This window comes from Salmo trutta, chromosome 17 (genome assembly GCF_901001165.1).
Source record: "Salmo trutta chromosome 17, fSalTru1.1, whole genome shotgun sequence".
Classification (NCBI taxonomy): Eukaryota; Metazoa; Chordata; class Actinopteri; order Salmoniformes; family Salmonidae; genus Salmo; species Salmo trutta.
The window spans coordinates 26,558,412-26,586,281 of record NC_042973.1 but is presented as its reverse complement, the minus strand read 5'-3'; the positions used below and the strand labels follow the sequence as shown (position 1 = coordinate 26,586,281).

Here is a 27,870-nt window from a genome sequence, read left to right as displayed (position 1 = left end):
GGGGGAGTAGCACAAGGACCGTCGGTGACGGTGGCCACCCTCCCTTCCCTCCCTTTAGTTAGGATTATTTTTTGTTTTGGGGTTTATTTTTTGTGAGGTGCTTCCGGGGTCTGCACCTTTGGGGGGGGGGGGGGGGCACTGTCACGTCCTGACCAGTAAAAGAGGTTGTTTGTTATTGTAGTTTGGTCAGGGGGTGTTTGTTTAGTGTTTCGGGGTTTGTTGGGCTATGTTCTTTGTTAGTCTATTTCTATGTTAGTTCTAGTATGTCTATTTCTATGTGGTGTTTATTGGGTTGACCTTCAATTGGAAGCAGCTGCTCCTCGTTGCTTCTAATTGAAGGTCCTATTTAAGAGGTGTTTTTCTATGGGATTTGTGGGTAGTTATTTCCTGTTTTGTGTTCGTGCACCTGACGGGACTGTTTAGTGTCGTTTGTTGTTTTTGTATACGTGTTTCTTTTGTTTTCCTTCTTCAATAAAGATGAGTTTACACGTTCCCGCTGCGTTTTGGTCTAATCCCTACGACACCCGTGACAACTTTTTGATTGTGTGTTTTGTTTTACTGCCTTGTTGGAGCTAGAAATACAAGCATTTCTCTGCGCTTGCGATAACATCTGTGTACGTGACCACTTAACTTTTTGGATTATGTGTGTATTACTGCTTTGTTGGAGCTAGAAACACAAGCATTTCACTGCACCTGTGATAACACCTACAAATCTGTGTACGTGACCAAAACTTTTATTTGGATCACAGGTTTCCGATTTACACCCCTCTCTCTCCAATCTTACTGAAGGCCAACCTGATCTCCGGGGGCCAGGCGGATGTGCGTGCTGGGGGTCATGACAGAGGAGAAAGCGCTAGTGTTAGAGCAAACAGGAAGTGTGGACTGGTAAAACTGCTGACTAAAGCTTAAAGGCAGATCAAATCCAAGGGGCAGGGGCTGATGGCTTATAAGCACTAACGTTTTAAGGGCTTTGCAATATTGCACTCAATAGCAAACATTAAGAAACCACAACATTAAATCAGTTTCTTCCACATCACCACTATAGTCATAACCCAGTAATTACAGTGTCTGTAGGGTGAGATCAAGTAATGTGTAAGATTACCCTTCCATGGTGACACAGAACATTTTAGAAATGCTGAATGTTACACTAAAGGGACATTTACATTTTAGTCATTTAGCAGACACTCTTATCCAGAGCGACTTACAGTAGTGAATGCATACATTTCATTTCATGCATTTTTTGTTGTTGTACTGGCCCCCTGTGGGAATCAAACCCACAACCCTGGCGTTGCAAACACCATGCTCTACCAACTGAGCCACAGGGAAGACTGTGTTGCCAGTATGGAAATGTTGTTCCTTGTGTTGGTACAAGTTTAGGCATAGCGCTTTTTGGTGTGTACCAATTATAGTGCAGTCACTCATTGTCCATACAGAAGGTGCGACAGTCTTGTTTGATGATGGATAAAGCTATGGGACATCTACTAGGCAGTTGGAGACAGCAGAATCATGTGTATAAGTGAAGTGCATTTCAATGTCCAGCTGTTAACCCTTAATCACCTTTCAGAGATCATGCATTCACATAGGGTTTAGTATTGTCAACAAATGGTAAAAGATTAGACGAAGGGTTAACTGTCCATCACATGTTGAAATTAACAAAGACAAAAAGGGCAGTTGCATTTAACGGGGCAGGTCACTACTCAACTGACTGTAAAACAAGCGTGAGAAGGGTAGCCAATGCAATTTACGCGGCTCATCAAAAGCGCAAAAGAGGTGGGACATTCGAGGGGAGTTCTGCTGTACCACTTGCATAGGAGTTTGAACTTGAAAGCCTTATCTTGTCTCTACTTGTGTTGGTGCTCCTCAGTATTGTTCTTCCGCTTACATTTCGGACTATAATAAAGGTAAGGCAGTAATATTTTTTGGGGTTTGATCAGTATCTGTAACCAGGTTTCCCTCCAACCTTTTTATGCGGGTAAAGTACCCCAATGGGCACAGACATCAGTTCAATGTTTAGTTTTGATTTGCATGGTTGAGTTGTCAACTAACATGATTTCAAGGTGAAATCAACAAAAAATGTCACGATGTCATTGGATTTTGTTTAAAGCTGCAATATGTAACTTTTTGGGCGACTCGATCAAATTCACACAGAAATGTTTGTTATAGTTCTATCATTCTCATTGAAAGCAAGTCTAAGAAGCAGTAGATCTGTTCTATGTGTGCTATTTCTATGCTTCCCGTTCTTAAGTTTCATTTTTGCGTCTTTTAATTTTGTTTTTATACGTCAGCTTCAAACAGTTGAAAAAAATATATATTTCAATAGAATTTTTTTTTAACCAATCCACCTCTTCAAAGGGCACATATTTTTGTTTATGGAAAATAGATTTCACAGAGGTTTAGATGGTACAATGATACTCTACACCCCCCATACTCAGTGGACTGCTGACCAGATCCGGACCCAGAACAGGGTCAAGATGGACAGCAGGTCCCAAAAACAATTCAAATATATAATATATATACAAAGACCAGGGAGGTTTGCCATTGCCTTGCAAAGAAGGGCACCTACTGGTAAATTGGTAAAAAATAAAAAAATAAATCATACATTGAATATCCCTTTGACAATGGCGAAGTTATTAATTACATTTTGGATGGTGTATCAGTACACCATTGTTTGATGTTTGTAAACTATTAAACCATATTTGGGGTTATGATAGGAAAAAAACTCATGGGGAATTTATTTGTTGTATTCTTCCAAAATGAATGGGTAGGCCTAAATATCAACAATCAAAATACCATTGAACAGATACCCAGATCCCAGATATAAAGGTATTCTTTGCTATTCAGACATCAAACTCCACAACCTAAACACAGTAGCCTACACTTTTCTTATGGCTTTCCATCTTTTGGTATATGTTTCATTAATCCATTGATGATACGGTCCCAAAATGTTTTGCATGTCTGCAATCAAGGTTTCAAGATACAGAAATGTAAAATTACAGGAAGTGTCACAGTATGATGCATTTTGGTATTGAAACAAATACCAAAATACATTTTTTAAGTGGAATTTTCGTTTAACTATGTAGTAACTGAGAAATTGGCCGTTTTTTCTGTCCCACAGTCCTGTTGTTTAATCATTAGCTCATTGGTATTGGGTGGTTCTGAGCCAGCCTGGGACATTCCCAGTGGAAGAAACTGGACTAACAGCGCCCACCTCCCTCCTCCCCAGACTTTCGTTGTTGTACACAAGCACTCTCGTTGCCCAGACAACGGATAGCTTTTGGGGAGGGTTTCTCAATATCAGCAGGGCTTTCATGGAGGAGAAAGGGTGACAGCCTGTCTTCCAGCCTCCCACATGGATAAAATAACATTGAGAAAGTTGCTTTCATCCAAGTAATCTGTGCTGTGTCTAAGGGAATAAATGTTGTATCCATGAAAACTGTATCTTACAGGTTTTTTTTATTGCTTTGGTGCAATTTTCACAATTATGTGGTCAGTTTTCACAACTCTTAGTACAAAAGTCAAAACAGACTCTAAGCACATTTTCAATTGATTGAGTACATCACACAGTCACTTTTTCACCAAACGTAATCATTGTTTAATCTAGAAATACATTTCACATTGCAATGTATGTTCATAGAGTACTTGCTTTTCACAATGTAATGCTCACATTACTTTTGATATGATTGTCTTCTCATTGGTTAATACATTTCACTATTATTTAATCCAACTTCTCTTAATTGATAATCACTTAACCGTTTGGTTAACCTATACATTTTAAACTGGTTTGTGTACTATAGATATTTTGAGACCTGCACAATGAAAATGTATGTTTGTAAAGTTTAAAGATATAAAGCATGATTTATACTGCAATGTTCTATTATGATGATGACTATTATGATTTTACTTTAGAGTAAAAACAAATCAAATCTGATATTGACAGGAAGAGAAATGTACTGCATGTAACAAACGCATCCCTTATACAGCAAGTATGTATCCAAAATGAAGTTGCTCGGGTCTTTTGGCAGCTAGGTTTTCACACTGCTTTACTCATTGCATTGGCCAATACCGTACTGTTATACCGTAAATTATACCATTTACATAGCTGACACTTTAAACCAAAGCAGTCTAAGGCACTGCCATGGCCAGGGGTCCCATAGGACGGCTGTCATGCCCTGACCATCGAGAGCCCTCGGGGTTCTCTGTGGTGTTTTAGGTCAGGGTGTGACTAGGGGGGTTTCTAGGTATTATATTTCTATGTTGGTGTGTGTGTATGGTTCCCATTTAGAGGCAGCTGAATATCGTTACCTCTAATTGGGGATCATACTTAGTGTGTCTTTTTTCTCACCTGCTAGGTGGGATATTGTTTTGTATGAGTGCCTATGTGCACTACATATTTCACAATCGTTATATCTTTGTTGTTTTGGAAGTTTCACTATCATTCAAATGTGGAACTCTACTCACGCTGTGCCTTGGTCCAATTATTCATACAACGGTCGTGACAGAATATCCCACCTCGTCAGGACCAAGCAGCGTGCCCAGGAAGTGAAGGAGAGTTGGTCATGGGAAGAAATACTAGGTGGATGCGAGACTCTTCCTTGGCGGGAGTCGCCGAGGAGTAAAGGAGGACAGCGCTGACGCCGGGGTCCGCGGCCACAAACAACCCAAGGGCAACCCCAAGTTTTTTTGGGGGGGGGGGGGGCACAAGGGGCGGTCGGCCGAGCCGAGGAGAGAGCCGGAGACCATCTGGAAGTCGATGGAGCAGTTTGAGCAGGGATATCGGAGAGAGATGTTGGCTAGGAGTATGCTGCAGCGCAGGCATTTTGAGGAGCGTGTCATCAGTCCGGTGCAACCTGTGCCGGCTCCATGCACCAGGCCTCCCCAGCCCGGTACGTCCTGTGCAGGCTCCCCGCACTCGACCTGAAGAGTGTGTCACCAGCACTGTGCAACCTGTGCCGGCTCCACGCACCAGGCCTCCAGTGCGCCTTCCCAGCCCGGTACGTCCTGTGCCGGCTCCCCGCACTCGCCCTGAGGAACGTGTCATCAGTCCGTGCAACCTGTGCCGGCTCCACGCCCCAGGCCTCCAGTGCGCCTTCCCAGCCCGGTACATCCTGTGCCGGCTCCCCGCACTGGCCCTGAAGAGTGTGTCATCAGTCCGGTGCAACCTGTGCCGGCTCCCCACACTTGTCCACCAGTGCGTGTGTACAGTCCGGAGTCTCCAGCGACGGTCTACAGCCCGGAACCTCCAGCGACGGTTCACAGTCCAGAGCTTCCAGCGACAATTCATATTCTAGAGCTTCCAGTGACGGTCCACGGCCCGGAGCTTCCAGTGACGGTCCACGGCCCAGAGCTTCCTGCGCCGGTGCCATGACCGGAGCCTTCCACTGCACCGATGCCCAGTCCAGGCACGGTGTCCAGTCCCGCTCCATGGCCGGAGCCTTCCTCTGCACCGGTGCTCAGTCCAGGCACGGCGTCCAGTCCAGCTCCATGGCCGGAGCCTTCCTCTGTGCCGGTGCTCAGTCCAGGCACGGCGTCCAGTCCCGCTCCATGGCCGGAGCCTTCCTCTGCGCCGGTGCTCAGTCCGGGCACGGCGTTCAGCCTGGCTCCATGGCCGGATCCGCTGTCTGAGCGGGTGCTACATCCCGCACTGGAGCCGCCACCAACGCTAGTTGCCCACCCTAACCCTCCCCATCTAGGTTCAGGTTTTGCAGTCGGAGTCCGCACCTTTTGGGGGGGGGGGGGTACTGTCACGCCCTGACCATAGAGAGCCTTTGGGGTTCTCTGTGGTGTTTTAGGTCAGGGCGTGACTAGGGGGGTTTCTAGGTATTATATATCTATGTTGTTGTGTATGGTTCGCAATTAGAGGCAGCTGAATATCGTTACCTCTAATTGGGGATCATACTTAGTGTGTCCTTTTTCCCACCTGCTAGGTGGGATATTGTTTTGTATGAGTGCCTATGTGCGCTACCTATTTCACGATCGTTATATCTTTGTTGTTTTGGAAGTTTCACTATCATTAAAATGTGGAACTCTACTCACGCTGCGCCTTGGTCCAATTATTCATACGACGGTCGTGACAACGGCGCACAATTGGTCTAGCGTTGTCTGGGTTAGGGAAGGGTTTGGCTGGTGGGGCTTTACTTGGCTCATCGCGATCTCTAGCGACTCCTTGTGGCGGGCCGGCTGCCTGCGGGCTGATTACGGTCGCCAGTTGAACAGTGTTTCCTCTGACACGTTAGTGCGGCTGGCTTCCTGGTTAAGCTGGCGGGTGTTATAAGGAGCGTGTTTAGGCGGGTCATGTTTTGGAGGACACATGACTCCATCTTCACCTCTCCCGAACCCGTTGGGGAGTGCCAGCGATGAGACAAGATTGAAAATTGGGAAGAAAAATTGGGTAAAAAGAAAAAGATGAGGGAAGATTATTATTCTTTCATGAACATGGCCTTATTTCTATTACATCATATTAGTTGGCTGTCATTCATATTCCATTCACCCAGTTCAATGTAATGTCGATAGGTTTAGGCTACTACATGATACTCTAATTTTCCCTCTACCCATTATGAGGTTGCTACAACCTAGCTTATGAATGAAAGTTTACAACATAGGTTCATCGATCGAGAGAAGTTTGAGTAATCAAGGTGACAGACAGCACACATCCAATGGTGCATTGCACACTCTTTTCTGCATCTAGTTCATCTAGGGTGCAATCATTAGTACAACAGTTGCAAACGAGAGTGTTTATCTCTGTTTTGTTCCATTTGCTTGCGTTTAAGAAACATTTTTCAACAGTATCAGTACAATGAATAGGCCTTCAGTGCACAACACATCAGCTGTCTGTGAACAGGAAAAAAAAATGTATCCAAACCAAGCTAACCGCTACACACAGCCTACATAATTTTGGAAGAAATTAATTTGTTCAAAACTGTTCAACTATTGTCTTTCTCTCTCTTTGAGTGAACTATTCACCACATTTTATGCACTACAGTACTAGCTAGCTGTAGCTTACGCTTTCAGTACTAGATTCATTCTCTGGTCCTTTGATTGGAAAGACAACATGTCAGTTCATGCTGCAAGAGCTCTGATAGGTTGGAAGTTGTCATAATTACTGTGTAAGTCTATGGAAGGCGGTGAGAACCGTGAGCCTCCTACATTTTGGACTGAAGTCAATGTACCCAGAGGTGGACAGAAGCTAGCTGTCCTCTGGTTAGAATATGGTGCTACCCTACAGAGTGCTGCTGAGGCTACTGTAGACCTTCATTGCAAAACATTGTGTTTTAATCAATCATCTGGTGAGGTGAATATATTATAGTTTTATCTAAGAAGTCTAACTTTCTTAATGTTTCATTATTTATATTTTTCAAAATTCTCTGAGGAGGATGGTCCTCCCCTTCCTCCTCTGAAGAGTCTTCACTGAGTGAGTCCATACAAAGTGAGTCCATACATTTTCGTATGTGACCACAGTGGGAATCGAACCCACAACCCAGGGCCCAATTTTTCCAAAGTTATCTATCCGTATTTCGGCTATCGGATAGGATTAAATTCATAAAAATAGAATTAATAGAACGTGAGTCCCCGTTCAAGTCAATGATTTGTTCGGTCTATTCATTCTATTTCTATGCACATAATCCTATCTGATAAGCAAAATAGATAGATAACTTTTGAAAAACTGGGATTGGCAACAACACCTCCTCCACACTGACTTAACACAGGGGACCCCCAGGGGTGTGCACTCAGCCCTCTGCTGTAGTCCCTGTTCACCCACGACTGTGTGGCTTTGCACGACACCAACTCCTTCATCAAGTTTCGTGACAACACCAGCGTTGTAGGCCTGATAACCACTAACGACGAGTCAGCCTATAGGGAGGAGGTAAGTGGGGTGGCAGGTGGCAGGTAGCCTAGTGGTTAGAGCGTTGGGCCATTAACCGAAAGGTTGCTGGATCAAATCCCCGAGCCGATGGACGGCCTACCAGGGAACAGTTAACCCACTGTTCCCCAGTAGGCTGTCATTGTAAATAAGAATTTGTTCTTAACTGACTTGCCTAGTTAAATAAAGGTAAAAGAGAAAATGAACTGGCATTGTGGTGCCAGGGTAACAACCTCTCCTTCAACATCAGCAAAACAAAAGAGTTGATTGTTGACTTCAGGAAGCAGAGGAGAGAACATGCCCTGATCCACATCAACAGGAGTGCAGTTTTAAGTTCCTCGATGTACACATCACTGAGGACTTGAGCTGGACCAGCAAAAGCGTCTCTACTTCCTAAGGCGCCTGAAGATATTCGGCATGTCACCCTGGGTCCTCTCCAAATACTACCGCTGTACCATAAGGGACTGTGCTCCCACCCATCCAGGACACCTACTTGAAACGGTGCCTGAGGAAGGCCCACAGCATCATCAAGGACCCCACACACCCCAGCCACGAGCTGTTCACTCCATTACCATCGGGCAGATGGTCTGATACCAATAGGCTCAGGGACCGTTTCTATCTACAAGCCATCAGAATGCGGAACAGCGGTAGTATGGACTGGCCACCTGCCACCTGCTCTGATTCTCCAGACCTTAGCACACATGCACTCCCTCACGCACACACCCACACAGACATAGACACATACATTCATGCTACACACAGATCACTGCAGCTACCAGACTCTTATTATGATTGGTAAATTCCACACAATTTAAACACTTGCCCCCAATCCCCACCTGTAAATATTGGACTATAAATTGTGCCTTCCTGTATTATGCTTATGCTGAACTGTTTATTATATTCTACTGAGTCATTTACTTTATGTTAATTGTATTATATTTTCTTATTTCATATTGTTGTTGCATTGTCAATAAAGAACCTGCAAGTAAGCACTTCATTGGACGGTGTATACCATCTGTATTCTGTACAACCGACTAATACAACTTGAAACTTGTATAGTATCTGATGCAGAGTATGGCATGTCCTACTATTTTTTGGCCAGACAGCATCAGATACACGGACTACATATAGTAAGACAGAGGGGTGCTGTTTCACTCTCTCTGACACCTTCTCCGGTGAGATAGTTTCAGTCACTTGTGATTGTAAGGAAGTTGGTGGATGCACAGTTCACTGTTTGGATGCTGGAATTATTTTGGATGAATGTTCTAATCTAAGGTAACCTACTTTTTTAAATGATTTGTTTGACAATCAGATGAAAACATCATGACTGGTTGTGTTCATGGCACATTAAAAGGTAATACATTATTACAGTTAAATTACATGTATTTACTATAACACCCATTAAAATAAAATTGTGCATATACACACATAGGAGGCCTCCAAATCACTAAGTCCGCCCCGGCCATGCTTTTACCAACTGAGCAACTACCATACATAATTACAATACAATACTGTAAAATAGAATACATGATTACAATACGTATGACTGCTCATTATTCAAGTGCCTGGACAATGTGGGGGAATTTTAAAATGTTTAATATATTTTTTTTTAAATTACCCCCTTTTTCATGGTATCCAATTGTTAGTAGTTACTGTTTTGTCTCATCGCTGCAACTCCCGTACGGACTCGGGAGAGGCGAAGGTCGAGAGCCATGCGTCCTCCGAAACACAACCCAACCAAGGCGCACTGCTTCTTAACACAGCACGCATCCAACCCGGAAGCCAGCCGCACCAATGTGTCGGAGGAAACACTGTACACCTAGCGACCTGGTCAGTGTGCACTGCGCCCGGCCCGCCACAGGAGTCACTAGTGCGCGATGAGACAAGGATATCCCTGCCGGCCAAGCCCTCCCTAACCCAGACGACGCTGGGCCAATTGTGCGCCAGCCCATGGGCCTCCCGGTCGCAGCCAGCTGCGACAGAGCCTTGGCTCAAACCCAGAGTCTCTGGTGGCACAGCAAGCACTGCGAAGCAGTGCCTTAGACCACTGCACCACCCGGGAGGCTTGGGGGAGATATTTTGATGAGAACCAATGTCTAAATGCTCAAGACAAGCTTGATGCAAACTAGTGCCTGCTAAACATAATGTTTCTTTCATTCATTTCACTTGTTTCATTTGATTTGTTTCATTTGATTACAGTAACTTATATTGTAATTATCCTGTAATTTACAGTACTGTACTACATTCAAAGGGACATTTTGAAACATGTATCTTGCATTTTTTTGCTATTGGATTAACTGGTTGATACAATTATGTTTTGTTTTGGTGATTAAATCAATGTTCTCATGGTATTTCACAGTACATGTATATGTTCAGTCAATGGTTGTATGGTGAAATATGGCTCCAAACAAAAAGAATGCACAATAAAAGGTGTTATATATAAGACTGCGTTACAAGTGTTCCCAGTTTGGAGTTTTGTAATAAGAGTTTAAGAATTCACCACATTCTTGTGAAAATAGCACTAAAGCGATTGAAAAAAACTAAGTGAGTATTACAGATATCAGATCTTAACTTGATCACTCTTTTGTTGTTGATAATTTTCCTGTTGCATTAGGAAATTCAAATTAGCCTTGTGATTCCTTGAAAATAAGCAGTTCTCTTTCTTTCCATGCGGGGGTACTCGACCCATTGGAATCAGGCCTGCTGTCAAAATAATATTCTCTCTAGCTTGCACAAATACTATGTCTAGGCCCTATTACTGCAACATTCAAACGTACAAAAATGTATCTGAAATGCAGCCATACACATAAGCAACCGTTGTTTTGTATAGCTTAATAACACAAGGTAAATTATTGGTCTCCACTAGGCTGTGACAAGGTTACGAATGAACTGTCAAAATTGAGTTCAGAACAGCCTCAATTTGTCAGGGCATGGACTCTACAAGGTGTCAAAAGCGTTCCACAGGGATGCTGGCCCATGTTGAACCTCTCCTTTCCACTTTGAAGGGTATTTTCTTTTCTTGGCTGGCCTATACTCCTCCCTCGGTTGTGCCCCTACAAGCTGTAGGGGGTGTATGTATAAATATATACATACACACAAAAAAACATATGTGCATACATCTGATTCATCTGTTCTCTCTTTATGCCAGTGTTACCCAACCCTGGTCCTTGAGTACCCCCAACAGTACACATGTTTATTGTAACCCTGGACAAGCACACCTGATTCAACTTGTCAACTAATCATCAAGCCCTCAATGAGTTGAATGAGGTGTGTTTGTCCAGGGCTACAATGAAAATGTGTTCTGTTGGGAGAACTCGAGGACCAGGGTTGGGAAACACTGCTTTATGCCAATGACAAGGTGGATAGTTAGCCAACAAGCAGAGATCATATGAGGGGCTAAAAACAGGAGATTAAAATAAAAACAGGAGATTAGCCAAAATTAACTAGCTGGTTTAGCCCCCTCAGTTAATACTTGTGACCCCTCAGTTTTAGTTTTATGATCCTATATAAAAACAGCAAAAAAGTTCAAATGACTGAGTAATAGGTTGGCGCAAAATCTGTATCTCTGCTGCACTGTGTCAGTACCAGTGGTGGAAAAAGTACCCAATTGTCATACTTGAGTAAAAGTAAATATACCTTAAAAGTGAAAGTCACCCAAGTAAAACACTACTTCAGTAAAAGTCTAAAGTATTTGGTTTTAAATATACTTAAATATCAATAGTAAATGTAATTACTGAAATATACTTAAGTATCAAAAGTAAAAGTATAAATCATTTTGAATTTCTTATATTAAGCAAACTAGACAGCACCATTTTCTTGTTTTTGTCATTTATGGATAGCCAGGGGCACACTCCAACACTCAGACATCATTTACAAATGAAGCATGTGTGTTTAGTGAATCCGTTAGATCAGAGGATGACCATGGATGTTCGCTTAATTAGTGTGTGCTTGGACCATTTTCCTCTCCTGCTCAGTACTTTTGGGCCTCAGGGAAAATGTATGGAGTAAAAAGTATATTATTTTCTTTAGGAATGAGGTGAAGTAAAAGTTGTCAAAAATATAAATAGTAAAGTACAGATAAAGTAGTTTTACTTAAGTATTTTACACAGTTGACAGAGCGTGCCGCGGTGTGTGTAGGGGGGCTATGGAAAGCCACTGGGGTGGTTGGGTTTCCATAAAAAGTGGGGGAAAAATGCTTCTCATCTATGGTAGGCTAAGTGAATAACGTGATATGCCTCTGCCGGTAATATTTGATTTTGATTTATAAGGGTGGGGCCAAGTTAACAGATTAGTTTGCTTCTTAGTGAGATGTAAAGAGCGTAGTGTTATTAGCCTTTGCCTATTTAGCTAGCTCGAACCAGGTAATCTGCCACTGCCACGATGGATATCAGAAATTGGCTTTGCCAAAGTACCCAAACAAAGCCAAAGGAGAATGAGAGCAACTAGCAGCAGCAGCAGCATCAAACCACAGAGGCTGCCACCAAGTCCAGCAGCACTGATGCTGCAGAGCTTCAGCTAGCTTTGCCTGCAGAGCCTACCCACCCTTCCATAAGTGCCACCAGGATAATGGCTCCACAGCCCCCTACACCTCCGACTGTTCCTGACGATCTTGGAACAGAGGAGCCAGCTCTGGTTATTCTAGAATCCTAATACTAATGCAGACAATGCCTTAACCCAAGCTGGGCATTCTAACTGGAAGAATTGTATAGATTGTACCAAAGGATTCGCTAGTCATGCATCAAGCAAAGAGCATTTGAAATGCACTGCACTGTGGAAAGAAAAACAAGTTTGAAGTCCTATGAGAACATCGGTGTCAACACTTGTTAACGATGGGTACTGACAAGAAATCACGTGTTTGTCGGCGATTGTGGACATCACTGAATTCTTTGTTTCAAACCAGTAACCACTGAGGGGGACATTGGACACGATAGAGTCAAGAGGGGACGGAGGCAGTGGATTTTTTCTGTCAATTATGAAAGATACTCTCCGAAAAGACAAGGAACTTGCCAAGTTGTTTAGCACCATACCCCACAAGGCCACATACATGTCACATGATATTCAAAATGAAATCATAGGGCTCATGAGTGGGGTGTCCACAGCTAAATGCGAGAACTCATTTTCTACTTTGACAAACGTGTTCAGTCAGCACAAAAGAAGCATTCTACACCTGAGGAAAGCTCAACTAATCCAACTGGCATTTGAGAGGTATCTTACAAGAAGATATCAGGAAGAATGGAGTGATCGATTACTCAGGCAGTTCCACAGAGCATCAAGGAGGCTGCAACTCTTCTGAAGAGGTAAGAAAAATCTAGCTGGTTAGTTTTTATCACTTATTGGTCAAAAGCACTCAATGGCGTCGGCATTTGAACTTTTATGTTTATTGTGGTGTAGCGTAAAATAAGCATAATTCAATATAATTCCAATGCAAGAACCCAAATGATGCCCCTTGGTCTAGTTACATATCGGTATGTTTCATCATAGAAATAGATATTATGGTTTTCTTGGTAGGCTATTGGTATTTGTGGTTGTAAATGGAACTGTACGTATTGGAAACATGTTTATGGTATGCTGGCAATGCTTAATTGATTACTTGGGTCAAATTTGATCCACGCCGGGTCTACAAACACCACTCCCAGCTGCTCTCTGGCGGCCATTTTAAATATTCAATATTCATTAAAATCCTCCTGCAGCAGGATTAGGGGTAAAATCTGTATGCAGATATGAACGTGTTATTTGTTGTGATTTCATGATTTTCATCATGTGTTTATTTAGTGGTTTTCCACTTATTTATTTTTTAAACGCCTCCTGCATTAATCTTGTTCAAATACATCATATTTCCTGGATCATCCAGTGGGTCAGCTGTGGAATGTTTGTTTTAGGTTACTTACAGCCAGCAACTTTAGTGTAGAGTTCTCAAAAAGATATACAGCTGCACCATTGAGAACATTTTGCATTGACTCTTCCATTTTCTTTAAATTTTTGCAAACTGTCTCTATGCACATTCACACACTCACTCTATGCACATTCTAAACAGTCACTCACACTGACACTCCAACACACACACACACACACACAATTCATTTGCTCACACACACACATAACATGCACACATATTCATACCGACTCTACACACACGCACTCACATACAATCATCATATATGCTGCTGTTATGCCTAGTGACCTTACCTCTATACTGTACATACAGTGGCAAGAAAAAGTATGTGAACCCTTTGGAATTACCTGGATTTCTGCATAATTTAGTAATAACATTGATCTGATCTTCATCTTAGTCACAACAATAGACAAACACAGTGTGCTTAAACTGTCACGTCCTGACCAGTATAGGGGTTATTTGTTATTGTAGTTTGGTCAGGACGTGGCAGGGGGTGTTTGGTTTATGTGGTTCGGAGTGTGTGTCTATGTAGAGGGGTGTTTGATTTATGTATTCCAGGGTTTTTGGGCACTGTTCTGTTAGTGTATTTCTATGTTCTGTCTAGTCTAGTCTATTTCTATGTTTAGTTTATTGGGGTTGGACCTTCAATTGGAAGCAGCTGGTTATCGTTGCCTCTGATTGAAGGTCCTATAATTAGGAGTTTGTTTTCATGGGGGGGGTTTTTTGTGGGAGATTGTGCTGTGTATAGCTTTGTGCCTTACCGGCCTGTTATTCATCATTGTGGGGGGTTTTTTGTATACGTGTTTTGTTTTACCTTCTTTGTCCATTTAATGAAAGAAGATGAGTGTACATATTCCTGCTGCGTTTTGGTCCTTACCCTACGACAACCGTGACAAACTAATAGCACACAAATTATTGTATTTTTCTTGTCTATATTGAATACACAATTTAAACATTCACAGTGCAGGTTGGAAAAAGTATGTGAACCCCTAAGCTAATGACTTTTCCAAAAGTTAATTGGAGTCAGGAGTCAGCTAACCTGGAGTCCAATCAATGAGACAAGATTGGAGATGTTGGTTAAAGCTGCTGTGCCCTGTAAAAAAACGTACAAAATTTGAGTTTGCTATTCACAAGAAGCATTGCCTGATGTGAACCATGCCTCGGACAAAAGTGATCTCAGAAGACCTAAGATTAAGAATTGTTGACTTGCATAAAGCTGGAAAGGGTTACAAAAGTATCTCTAAAAGCCTTGATGTTCATCAGTCCACAGTAAGACAAAATGTCTATAAATGAAGAAAGTTCAGCACTGTTGCTACTCTACGTAGGAGTGGCTGTTCTGCAAAAATGACTGCAAGAGCACAGTGCAGAATGCTCAATGAGGTTAAGAAGACTCCTAGAGTGTCAGCTAAAGACTTACAGAAATCTCTGGAACATGCTAACATCTCTGTTGATGAGTCTACGATACGTAAAACATTAAACAAGAATGGTGTTCATGGGAGGACACCATGGAAGAAGCCACAGCTGTCCAAAAAAACATTGCTGCATGTCTGAAGTTCGCAAAAGAGTACCTGGATGTTCCACAGCGCTTCTGGCAAAATATTCTGTGGACAGATTAAACTAAAGTTGAGTTCTTTGGAAGGAACACAACACTATGTGTGGAGAAAAAAAAGGAACAGCACACCAACATCAAAACCTCATCCCAACTGTAAAGTATGGTAGAGGGAGCATCATGGTTTGGGGCTGCTTTGCTGCCTCGGGGCTTGGACAGCTTGCTATCATCGACGGAAATATAAATTCCCAAGTTTATCAATACATTTTGCAAGAGAATGTAAGGCTCTGTCCTCCAATTGAAGCTCAGAAGTTGAGTGATGCAACAGGACAACGACCCAAAACACAGAAGTAAATCAACAACAGAATGGCTTCAACAAAAGAAAATACGCCTTCTGGAGTGGTCCAGTCAGAGTCCTAACCTCAACCCGATTTAAAATGCTGTGGCAGGACCTCGAGAGTGGTTCACAAAAGACATCCTAAGAATATTGTTGAACTGAAACAGTTCTGTAAAGAGGAATGGTCCAAAATTCCTCCTGACCGTTGTGCAGGTCTGATCCGCAACTACAGAAAACGTTTGGTTGAGATTATTGTTGCCAAAGGAGAGTCAACCAGTTATTAAATCCAAGGGTTCACATACTTTTTCCACCCTGCACTATGAATATTGAAATACCGTGTAAACAAAGACATGAAAACGTATAATTGTCAGACTGTCTGTTGTGACTTAGAAGATCAGATCAAATTTTATGACCAATTTATGCAGAAATCCAGGTAATTCCAAAGGGTTCACATACTTTTTCTTGCCACTGTATCTATCCCTACCACTCCTGTATCCTTGCACATTGTGAATATGGTAATGGAACTGACCCTGGACCTGTAACGGTTGTCGTCGGGGATAGAGGACCAAAATGCAGCAGGAATGGGGATGCTCATCTTGTATTTATTTTTAAATAAAGAGAACACCAAAATAAATTTTAAAAAAGAACTCACAAACAACAAAACAGTCTTTTCACGCTCACACAGGCAAAACAAGAAACAATCTCCCACAACACTACACCAAACAATTACCCATATATAGGACTCTCAATCAGAGGCAACGAGAAAGCACCTGCCTCCAATTGAGAGTCCAACCCCCCATTAACCTACACATAGAAATACCACAAACCAGAAAGAACATAGACCAAAACCCGGAAATAATAAATCAAACACCCTACTACATAAATCACCACCCCGAACCACATAAACAAAATACCCTCTGCCACGTCCTGACCAATCTACAATAACAAATAACCCTTATACTGGTCAGGACGTGACAGGACCTGACCCTGTATATAGCTTACTTACTTTCTCATGTTCTTCTTATTTCTATTTCTCATGTGTTTTTGTTCTACTTGACTTTTATTTATTTTAATTTGATAGTACTACTGATATTGATTACTGTATTGTTGGGAAAGAGCAAGCAAAAAAGGCATTTCACTGTGCTAGTGCACGTGAGTAAAGACCTTGAACTTTTGTTGTTTTGTAGGTGAAAAAGCCTATTGATTCCTAGATCGAATGATAACTGTGTGTGTTTGTGGCCAAGCAGCCTTGGACAATGAATAACTTGCCTGAGACTGAGAAAGTCAATTGTCTCCCTTGGATAGGAAGCTAGCTTTTCAGAGAAGTGATATGTATGGTTGGCTTTATAGTGTGAAGAGTTGGTAACCAGTGTTTGACGTCAGTCAGTTATTCACTGGTTGTTGATTGGTTTGCTTAGCCTCTGTGTCCTGCGTGCATTGACGGCTGACGACATGCCAACCTTAGGATGGAGGAGTGTTTATGTTTACCACCTCCCCCACTGTAGTGTTTGTCCTGGGCCTCTGGGCCCTCCAAGGCTCCAATGAGTTAAACATATAGGGAAAGGTAATTCATTCAGAATCAGTGCTTTCAAAGCCCATACAAACACTGAAATTACAGCATGGGTTTTCATGGGTTTTGAATTGAAAACCCTAGACGTTTGCTCATCTGGTACAAAACTCCCAAGAGAACCAGTGGACTGGGACCCAGTGCACCAGTTTAACTATTAAGTACTCTGGTCAGAAGAGTAGTTTTTGCTGCCAGAGGAATTGATTATGTAACAAAGTATTCACCCATCCTGTTAAAAACATTGTTTTGAACCTGCCATCTCTGCGTGGCCTCTGTCTCTCAGTCCCAACCTTTCTCTGTTTTCTGACACATAGTTACGCTGCCCTCTTCTTTCCTCACTCACTCACTCACATCAGCTCTATCCTCCTCTCCCCCTCTATCTGGGCACAAACACACATACACAAAATAGTCTCAAGGAAAGTTGGCAGGAAAACCTCCATTGTCTGTAAGAGATACAAATATGCCTATCAATGGGGAAAGGGGAAGTGTTTATTAGTACAGATGTACTTGGTCTGTAATGGAGAGAGAGAGAAAGTTGTGTTAGGGATGCTGCTTTTCCCATCTGAGAGGTTGCCAAATGGCAAGAATGAGGCATAGGGCATTGAATGTGTCTCATACTCACAAACGTCAGAATGTGTGTTTGTGTGTGTGTGCGTGCGTGCGTGCACTCACTTGTACATTAAGCAGTTAAAATTCTTTATCTTGGGATCATATTATGCAATACTGAGTTGAGTTGAATGTTGAGTGCTGCATGCGAAGCCATAGAAACCATGTAGACTACAGGAAGACTATGAATCATGCATTCCACTGAGGTTTCTGGGTGGGTTTAAAGTAAAAACCTTTATTATTGGGTAAGGTGCCTTTCCATGGTCATAAATACTACCCATCGGAGACTCAACACATTAACACACACCCTCCTTTATGTTAAATAAGTCCTTTCTGGTGTTTAGTCTTTACGTGTGGTCGTCTCAACTGTTCTCTGCTCAATTCATAGTAATGTGGACACCAAGGAACTTGATGCTCTCAACCTGCTCCACTGCAGCCCCATCGATGAGAATGGGAGCGTGCTCGGTCCTCTTTTTCCTGTAGTCCACAATCATCTCCTTTGTCTTGATCACGTTGAGGGAGAGGTTGTTGTCCTGGCACCACACAGCCAGGTCTCTGACCTCCTCCCTATAGGCTGTCTCGTTGTTGTCGGTGATCAGGCCTACCCATGTTGTGTCATCGGCAAATTTAATGATGGTGTTGGAGTCATGCCTGGCCGTGCGGTCATGAGTGAACAGGGAGTACAGGAGGGGACTGAACACGCACCCCTGAGGGGCCCCTGTGTTGAGGATCAGCGTGGCAGATGTGTTGTTACCTACCCTTACCACCTGGATAGCGGCCCGTCAGGAAGTCCAGGATCCAGTTGCAGAGGGAGGAGTTTAGTCCCAGGGTCCTTAGCTTATTGATGAGCTTTGAGGGCACTATGGTGTTTAACACTGAGCTGTAGTCAATTAATAGCATTCTCACATAGATGTTCCTTTTGTCCAGGTGGGAAAGGGCAGTGTGAAGTGCAATAGAGATTGCATCATCTGTGGATCTGTTGGGGCGGTATGCAAATTGGAGTGGGTCTAGGGTTTCTGTGATGATGGTGTTGATGTGCCTTTCAAAGCACTTCATGGCTACAGACGTGAGTGCTACGGGTCGGTAGTCATTTAGGCAGGTTACCTTAGTGTTCTTGGGCACAGGGAACATGTACTGCATCCCATGCACTGATTATCTAAATCATGTCGCTAAATCTTAAAAATGTAATCTTAAAATGTGAACTCATTGACTTGATTGTCAATATTAGAGGCTGTTGTGTTCGAACCTGTTGGTAGTTCTACTTACCTCACCTATCTATTCAGATGGGGCTTTGGGTTACAACATGATCTCACAATCACAGGAAAAGATAGGGGAGCTTATATTGTACACATGAGGACAAATGTTGCCCTTTATATTCATTTTGACACCTACATTTTTTAGGAGAAATGCAAATATAATCATGTTATCGATGCTCCAGCAAAACCAGGCGTTTTGGGTTAATTTTACATACGCGTATTGTATTTGATAATCTAGCCATTTGAGTTCCTTTACCGTATGATGTTGATAGAGGGTAGGGTTGAAGGGCTGTGAGGACAGTACAATCACAGGAAACGAGTGGCCAGTGTTTCCGCTTACTGAACTGCTCTTGAATGTCTGTGTGGGTCTGGCTGGCACTTCCTGGTGAAAAGGCCATTCAGAGCTAGTGTTTTTCCCACCTGGCCACTGGTGTCTGCCCTCTCCATTTAGGGGTGTTGCAGAATTTAAGAGTTTTGCCCCAGGGAACTGTCTGGTCCCCGTCCCTGTAAAAATGTGTGATGAGCTCTGATAAAATATTAATCAGAGTAGGGACATCTTGTCTGGAGGACACTCCACACAGTGACATAAATATCATAATCTGTCTCCAAGCAGGTCCTGTCACTAGATGCTTGAAATACAGGCAGAACAAGGCTTACCTCTTACTTTTTTAACTAAGCAAGTCAGTTAAGAACAAATTCTTATTTTCAATGACAGCCTAGGAACAGTGGGTTAACTGTCTTGTTTAGGAGCAGAACGACAGATTTTTACCTTGTCAGCGCAGGGATTTGATCTTGCAACCTTACGGTTACTAGTCCAACACTCTAACCACTAGCCTACCTGCCACACCTATCTGCAAAACTGGAATCCCTGGATTCTCTGGCTGAACTGATGCGTGGTTGGGGGAAAAATGAAATTGTCTTGATGGGCGATTTAAACTGGGATTTTTTATCTCCAAACTCTGAGGCCATAAGAGGACTGTGCAATATATTACATTTTACTCAAATTATAAATGCGGTTACAAGTCTCAATCCCAAAGATATCTCTAAGTCAACACTTATTGATGTTAATCTAACAAAGAATCTGCATAAACACTCGGCCATTGGGATTTTCGCTAATGATTTAAGTGATCATTGTGCAGTTGCTTGCATTAGAGACACCAAAATCCCCAAAGTGGCCTCTCGGTTCATTGTCAAACTAGATTTTAGGCAGTTCTATGAGCAGGCATTCCTGCATGAACTTTATGCATGCAACTGGGATAGGATCACACTTATTCCAAATATCTAAGAGGCATTCTCCTATTTTCATTCAATGTTTTCTACTATCTGTGATAAACATGCCCCTCTCAAAAAGTACCTGGTAAGAGTTAGAGACAATCCCTGGTTTACAGGGGAATATACAATGGGCCAAAGCCAGAAAGGGTAATTCCCAGACTGAATGCTAGTTACAGTATTCAGGGCACTGAGAAATAATTGCACCTTGTTAATACGGAAATGCAAATCTAGCTTCTACTATGTATCTACCAACGCAAACCTCAATATCCCAACGAAATTATGGAAAACCATTAAATCCATGAATGCTAACACAAACTACTCTGGTCTTCCGTAGAAATTGACCTCAAATTCAATGGACGTGACTGACAAGAATAAACTGCTTGACATGTTTAATGAGCATTTTGCTAAAGCTGAGCATTTATTTGATAATGAACTCCTTCCAAACATCTCAAATGAGGTTGTGAATGAAACTGCCACATGCCAGCCTACGGTTCATTTAATTTTGCCGAGATTGAGCTCTCAGAAGATGTAAAGGAACTCAACTCTATTGATATTAAGAAAGCAGCTGGCCTGGATGAATTAAACTCACATTTTCAAAACATTGGTGCAGAGATCACTGCTGCCCCTCTCACTCATATATTAAGTCTTTCATTGGCGAGTAATACCATTCCAAAAGTCTGGAAAAAACCCTGTCACATCTTTACATAAAGGTAGAGATCCAAAAGTTTTGGAAAACCTGGTGAACTCACGTCAAAGACTTTCTTTATAATAACTCAGTTTTATCTCAATTCCAGTCGGGTTTTAGAGCCAAGCATAGTACAATTACTGCTGTAAGTAAGGTTGTAGGTGATATTCTAAATGCTCAGGACAAGAAAAATCACTGTTTCACTTTTTTATTGACTTATCAAAGGCCTTCGACACTGTTGACCATGCCCTGCTGTTGTATAGACTAAAAAAGGTTGGTTTAAGTGTTGATGCATTGGATTGGTTCCAAAACGACCTGTCTGACAGAACACAGTGTGCAGCTCAGGAGGGTATGAAATCTGAGTTTCGAAGGCTTACAACAGGAGTTCCCCAGGGCTCAATTTTAGGTCCGATCCTTTTAAAATCAAATCAAATTTATTTATATAGCCCTTAGTACATCAGCTGATATCTCAAAGTGCTGTACAGAAACCCAGCCTAAAACCCCAAACAGCAAGCAATGCATGTGAAAGAAGCACGGTGGCTAGGAAAAACTCCCTAGGAAAAACTCCCTAGAAAGGCCAAAACCTAGGAAGAAACCTAGAGAGGAACCAGGCTATGAGGGGTGGCCAGTCCTCTTCTGGCTGTGCCGGGTGGATATTATAACAGAACATGGTCAAGATGTTAAAATGTTCATAAATGACCAGCATGGTCAAATAATAATAATCATAGTAGTTGTCGAGGGTGCAACAAGTCAGCAACTCAAGAGTAAGTGTCAGTTGGCTTTTTCATAGCCGATCTTTGAGAGTATCTCTACCGCTCCTGCTGTCTCTAGAGAGTTGAGAACAGCAGGTCGGCGACAGGTAGCACGTCCGGTGAACAGGTCAGGGTTCCATAGCCGCAGGCAGAACAGTTGAAACTGGAGCAGCAGCACGGCCAGGTGGACTGGGGACAGCAAGGAGTCATCATGCCAGGTAGTCCTGAGGCATGGTCCTAGGGCTCAGGTCCTCCGAGAGAAAGAAAGAAAGAGAGAAAGAGAGAATTAGAGAGAGCATATTTAAATTCACACAGGACACCGGATAAGACAAGAGAAATACTTCAGATGTAACAGACTGACCCTAGCCCCCCGACACATAAACTACTGCAGCATAAATACTGGAGGCTGAGACAGGAGGGATCAGAAGACAATGTGGCCCTATCCAATGATACCCCATACAGGGCCAAACAGGCAGGATATAACCCCACCCACTTTGCCAAAGCACAGCCCCCACACCACTAGAGGGATGTCTCCAACCACCAACTTACCGTCCTAAGACAAGGCCGAGTATAGCCCACAAAGATCTCCGCCACGGCACAACCCAAGGGGGGGGGCGCCAACCCAGACAGGAAGACCACGTCAGTGACTCAACCCACTCAAGTGACGCACCCCTCCATGGAAGAACACCAGTAAGCCAGTGACTCAGCCCCTGTAACAGGGTTAGAGGCAGAGAATCCCAGTGGAGAGAGGGGAACCGGCAAGGCGGAGACAGCAAGGGCGGTTCGTTGCTCCAGCCTTTCCGTTCACCTTCACACTCCTGGGCCAGACTACACTTAATCATAGGACCTACTGAAGAGATAAGTCTTCAGTAAAGACTTAAAGGTTGAGACTTAGTCTGCGTCTCTCACATGGGTAGGCAGACCATTCCATAAAAATGGAGCTCTATAGGAGAAAGCCCTACCTCCAGCCGTTTGCTTAGAAATTCTAGGGACAATTAGGAGGCCTGCGTCTTGTGACCGTAGCATACGTGTAGGTATGTACGGCAGGACCAAATCAGAAAGATAGGTAGGAGCAAGCCCATGTAATGCTTTGTAGGTTAGCAGTAAAACCTTGAAATCAGCCCTTGCCTTAACAGGAAGCCAGTGTAGGGAGGCTAGCACTGGAGTAATATGATCACATTTTTTGGTTCTAGTCAGGATTCTAGCAGCCGTATTTAGCACTAACTGAAGTTTGTTTAGTGCTTTATCCGGGTAGCCGGAAAGTAGAGCATTGCAGTAGTCCAGCCTAGAAGTAACAAAAGCATGGATTAATTTTTCTGCATCATTTTCGGACAGAAAGTTTCTGATTTTTGCAATGTACGTAGATGGAAAAAAAGCTGTCCTTGAAACAGTCTTGATATGTTCTTCAAAAGAGAGATCAGGGTCCAGAGTAACGCCGAGGTCCTTCACAGTTTTATTTGAGACGACTGTACAACCATCCAGATTAATTGTCAGATTCAACAGAAGATCTCTTTGTTTCTTGGGACCTAGAACAAGCATCTCTGTTTTGTCCGAGTTTAAAAGTTGAAAGTTTGCAGCCATCCACTTCTTTATGTCTGAAACACAGGCTTCTAGCGAGGGCAATTTTGGGGCTTCACCATGTTTCATTGAAATGTACAGCTGTGTGTCGTCCGCATAGCAGTGAAATTTAACATTATGTTTTCGAATGACATCCCCAAGAGGTAAAATATATAGTGAAAACAATAGTGATCCTATAACGGAACCTTGAGGAACACCGAAATTTACAATTGATTTGTCAGAGGACAAACCATTCACAGAGACAAACTGATATCTTTCCGACAGATAAGATCTAAACCAGGCCAGAACTTGTCCATGTAGACCAATTTGGGTTTCCAATCTCTCTAAAAGAATGTGGTGATCGATGGTATCAAAAGCAGCACTAAGATCTAGGAGCACGAGGACAGATGCAGAGCCTCAGTCTGACGTCATTAAAAGGTAATTTACCACCTTCACAAGTGCAGTCTCAGTGCTATGATGGGGTCTAAAACCAGACTGAAGCGTTTCGTATACATTGTTTGTCTTCAGGAAGGCAGTGAGTTGCTGCGCAACAGCTTTTTCTAAAATTTTTGAGAGGAATGGAAGATTCGATATAGGCCGATAGTTTTTTATAATTTCTGGGTCAAGATTCGGCTTTTTCAAGAGAGGCTTTATTACTGCCACTTTTAGTGAGCTTGGTACACATCCGGTGGATAGAGAGCCGTTTATTATGTTCAACATAGGAGGGCCAAGCACAGGAAGCAGCTCTTTCAGTAGTTTAGTTGGAATAGGGTCCAGTATGCAGCTTGAGGGTTTAGAGGCCATGATTATTTTCATCATTGTGTCAAGAGATATAGTACTAAAACACTTTAGTATCTCCCTTTATCCTAGGTCCTGGCAGAGTTGTGCAGACTCAGGACAATGGAGCTTTGGAGGAATACGCAGATTTAAAAGAGGAGTCCGTAATTTGCTTTCTAATGATCATGATCTTTTCCTCAAAGAAGTTCATAAATGTATTACTGCTGAAGTGAAAGCCATCCTCTATTTGCGAATGCTGCTTTTTAGTTAGCTTTGCGACAGTATCAAAAATAAATTTTGGATTGTTCTTATTTTCCTCAATTAAGTTGGAAAAATAGGATGATCGAGCAGCAGTGAGGGCTCTTCGATACTGCACGGTACTGTCTTTCCAAGCTAGTCGGAAGACTTCCAGTTTGGTGTGGCGCCATTTCCGTTCCAATTTTCTGGAAGCTTGCTTCAGAGCTCGTGTATTTTCTGTATACCACGGAGCTAGTTTTCACACTGTATAAATGATATAGGGAAGCCTGTTGACTCTGCAAATCTCCATCTGTATGCTGATGACACAGTTATTTAATCTAGCGTGTCTAATATTGAGAAGGCTTTTCAGGACTTACAGTTGGCCTTTGATGTTATTCAAAGGCAGATTTTCCAATTGAAACTTGTGCTTAAGGAAAGGAAAACTAAGTGTATGGTTTTCTCTTCCCTGAAAATTAACAGATTTTAACTATAACAGGCCAGCAAATTGATAGGGTCACCTCCTATAAGTATCTTGGGATTTGGTTAGATGAAAAGTCTAATGTTAAACAGCACATTGATAACTTCACCAAGAAACTGAAGTTGAAATTGGGTTTCTATTACAGGAAAAAATCTTGCTTTTCAATGTTAGTCAGAAAAGATCTTGTTCAAACCACTTTTTTATCAGTGCTGGATTATCGTGACATTGTCCATATGCAGGCCTCAGCAAGTACCTTGAAAACTCTGGACACAGTGTATCATGGCGCTTTAAGATTCATTACAAATGCTAGATCACTTAGCCATCACTGTGATTTGTATGTTATAGTGTAATGGACCTCTCTCTCCACCAGGAGGCTAAAGAACTGTTACACTTTTTTGTACAAAGCATTGATGAGACACCTCCCTTTGTATCTCTGTTCTTTAGTGACCAGATCAGTCACTCAATACAGTCTTCGTTCACAGTCGATGCTGTCCTTGTCTTTTCCTTAGGCTAGATCTGAGATGGGAAAAACATATTTTTCACATAATGCCCCTTCATCCTGGAACATGCTTCAGAAGATTTTAAAGTTAGGGGAGTTAGTGTCTTTGCCTGTTTTTAAGACTCTGATCAACAACACTGTTTGTGAAAACTGCAGTTGGTTCTATTCTTTAATTTTATCTTGAACTTGTGACACTTTGTCTTTTGTGCGTATTCTGTATTTTTCTGTAATGTTTTATGGACAAGCTGCTATTTCCCTGTTTTGCCTTCTTGCCAGGTCGCCCTTGCAAAATAGGTTTTTAACCTCAATGGGTTTTACCTGGTTAAATAAAGGTTAAATAAAAAAATACCACCTGGGGACGGCCCTTCAGAAAGTCCAGAATCCAGTTGCAGAGGGTGTAACGGCTGTTGCAGGGAGTAGACCAAGGCGCAGTGTGTTGAGTGCTCATCATGTGTTTTAATGAAGAAATAGAACACTTTACAAAAGAAACAAAATGACAGCCAACAGTTCCGTCAGGATTCCAAACTACTAAACGGAAAACAGGCTGCCTAAGTATGGCTCCCAATCAGAGACAACGATATACAGCTGTCCCTGATTGAGAACCATACCCGGCAAAAACAAAGAAATACAAAACATAGAAAAAAGGACATAGAATGCCCACCCTAGTCACACACTGGCCTAACCAAAATAGAGAATAAAAACCTCTCTATGGCCAGGACGTGACTCCTCAATGCCATCGGAAGAACATATTCTAGTCTGCTTGTAAACAGGAATCAGGAGGATAGAATTATGGTCAGATTTGCCAAATGTAGGGCGTGGGAGAGCTTTGTATGTGTCTCTCTGTGTGGAGTAAAGGTGGTCTAGAGTTTTTTTCCTCTGGTTGTACATTTAACATGCTGGTAGAAATTAGGTAAAACGGATTTAAGTTTCCCTGCATTAAAGTCCCCGGCCACTAGGAGTGCCGCCTCTGGATGAGAATTTTCTTGTTTGTTTATGGCCTTATACAGCTCATTGTGCCAGTTTTAGTGCTAGCATTGGTTTGTGGTGGTAAATAGACAGCTATGAAAAATATAGATGAAAACTCTCTTGGTAAATAGTGTGGTCTACAGCTCATCATAAGATACTCTACCTCAGGTGAGCAAAACCTCGAGACTTCCTTAATACTAGATTTTGTGCACCAGCTGTTGTTTACAAATATACACAAACCACCACCCCCTGATTTGATTTGATATGATTTGTCTTACCGGAGGCAGCTGTTCTATCTTGCAGATGCAGCGTAAACCCCACCATCTGTATGTTATTCATGTCGTCGTTCAGGCACGACTAGGTGAAACATAAGATACTACAGTTTTTAATGTCCCGTTGGTAGGATATTCGTGATCGTAGCTCGTCTATTTTGTTATCAAATAATTGTATGTTAGCTAATAGAACTTATGGTAGAGGCAGATTACTCACTCGCCATCGGCTCCTTACAAGGCACCCCAAACTACGTCCCCAATATCTCTGTCTCTTTGTCATGCGAATCACAGGGATTTGGGCCTTGTCGGGTGTCTGAAGTAAATCCTTTGCGTCTGACTCGTTAAATAAAAAAAAATCTTCTTCCAGTACGAGGTGAGTAATAGCTGTCCTGATATCTAGAAGCTCTTTTCGGTCATAAGTGATGGTGGCAGAAACATTATGTACAAAATAAATTACAAATAAAGCAAAAAAAACACACAATAGCACAATTGGTTAGGAGTCTGTAAAACAGCAGCCATCTCCTCCTTCTGACATTCTCACAGGTTCAGGAATGGTGTCATAGTCCGTGTATGTAGGTGGCAGGGAAGTCAGGCGCAGGAGAAAACAGAGTGGTTAAAAATTGAGTATTTATTTCCAAAACCAACGTAGAAAAATAATTTGGGTAAAACAATAACCCGTCGCACACCGATACAGAAACAACACGTACATAACAAACAAACAATCACCGACAGAGAAATGAAGGGAAGCAGAGGGTTAAATACACAACATATAATTACTGGGATATGAAACAGGTGTGTAAAGAGACCAGACAAAACCAATGGAAAATGAAAACTGATCAATGGTGGCTAGAAGGCCGGTGACGTCGATCGCCGAACACCACCTGAACAAGGAGGGGCATCAACTTCGGTAGAAGTCGTGACAGTACCCCCCCTGACGCGCAGCTTCAGCAGTGCGTCGACACCGGCCTCGGGGACGACCCGGAGGACGAGGCGCAGGGCGATCCGGATGCAGACGATGGAACTCGCTCAGCATGGAAGGATCTAACACGTCCTCCACCGGAACCCAGCATCTCTCCTCCAGACCCTACCCCTCCCAGTCCACGAGGTACTGAAGACCCCACGCCCGACGTCTCGAATCCAGGATGGATCAAACGGAGTACGTCGGGGCCCCCTCAATGTCCAGAGGGGGCGGAGGAGCCTCCCGCTCCTCGGCCTCCTGGAGCGGGCCAGCCACCACCGGCCTGAGGAGAGACACATGGAATGAGGGGTTAATGCGGTAAATGGGGGGAAGCTTTAACCTATAACATAC

At 42.8% G+C, this 27,870-nt stretch overlaps 1 protein-coding gene across 1 annotated transcript in view; it reads left to right on the top strand.

Annotated features, from left to right (window-relative positions):
• Positions 1-1,817: 1,817 nt before the first annotated feature.
• The window catches only part of ripor1 (RHO family interacting cell polarization regulator 1), a 136,650-nt gene continuing 110,597 nt past the window's right edge, over positions 1,818-27,870 (top strand). The window contains exon 1 of the mRNA XM_029696331.1: positions 1,818-1,901. The gene's annotated coding sequence lies outside the window, so the exon portion shown is untranslated. The remainder of the gene's footprint in view (positions 1,902-27,870) is intronic.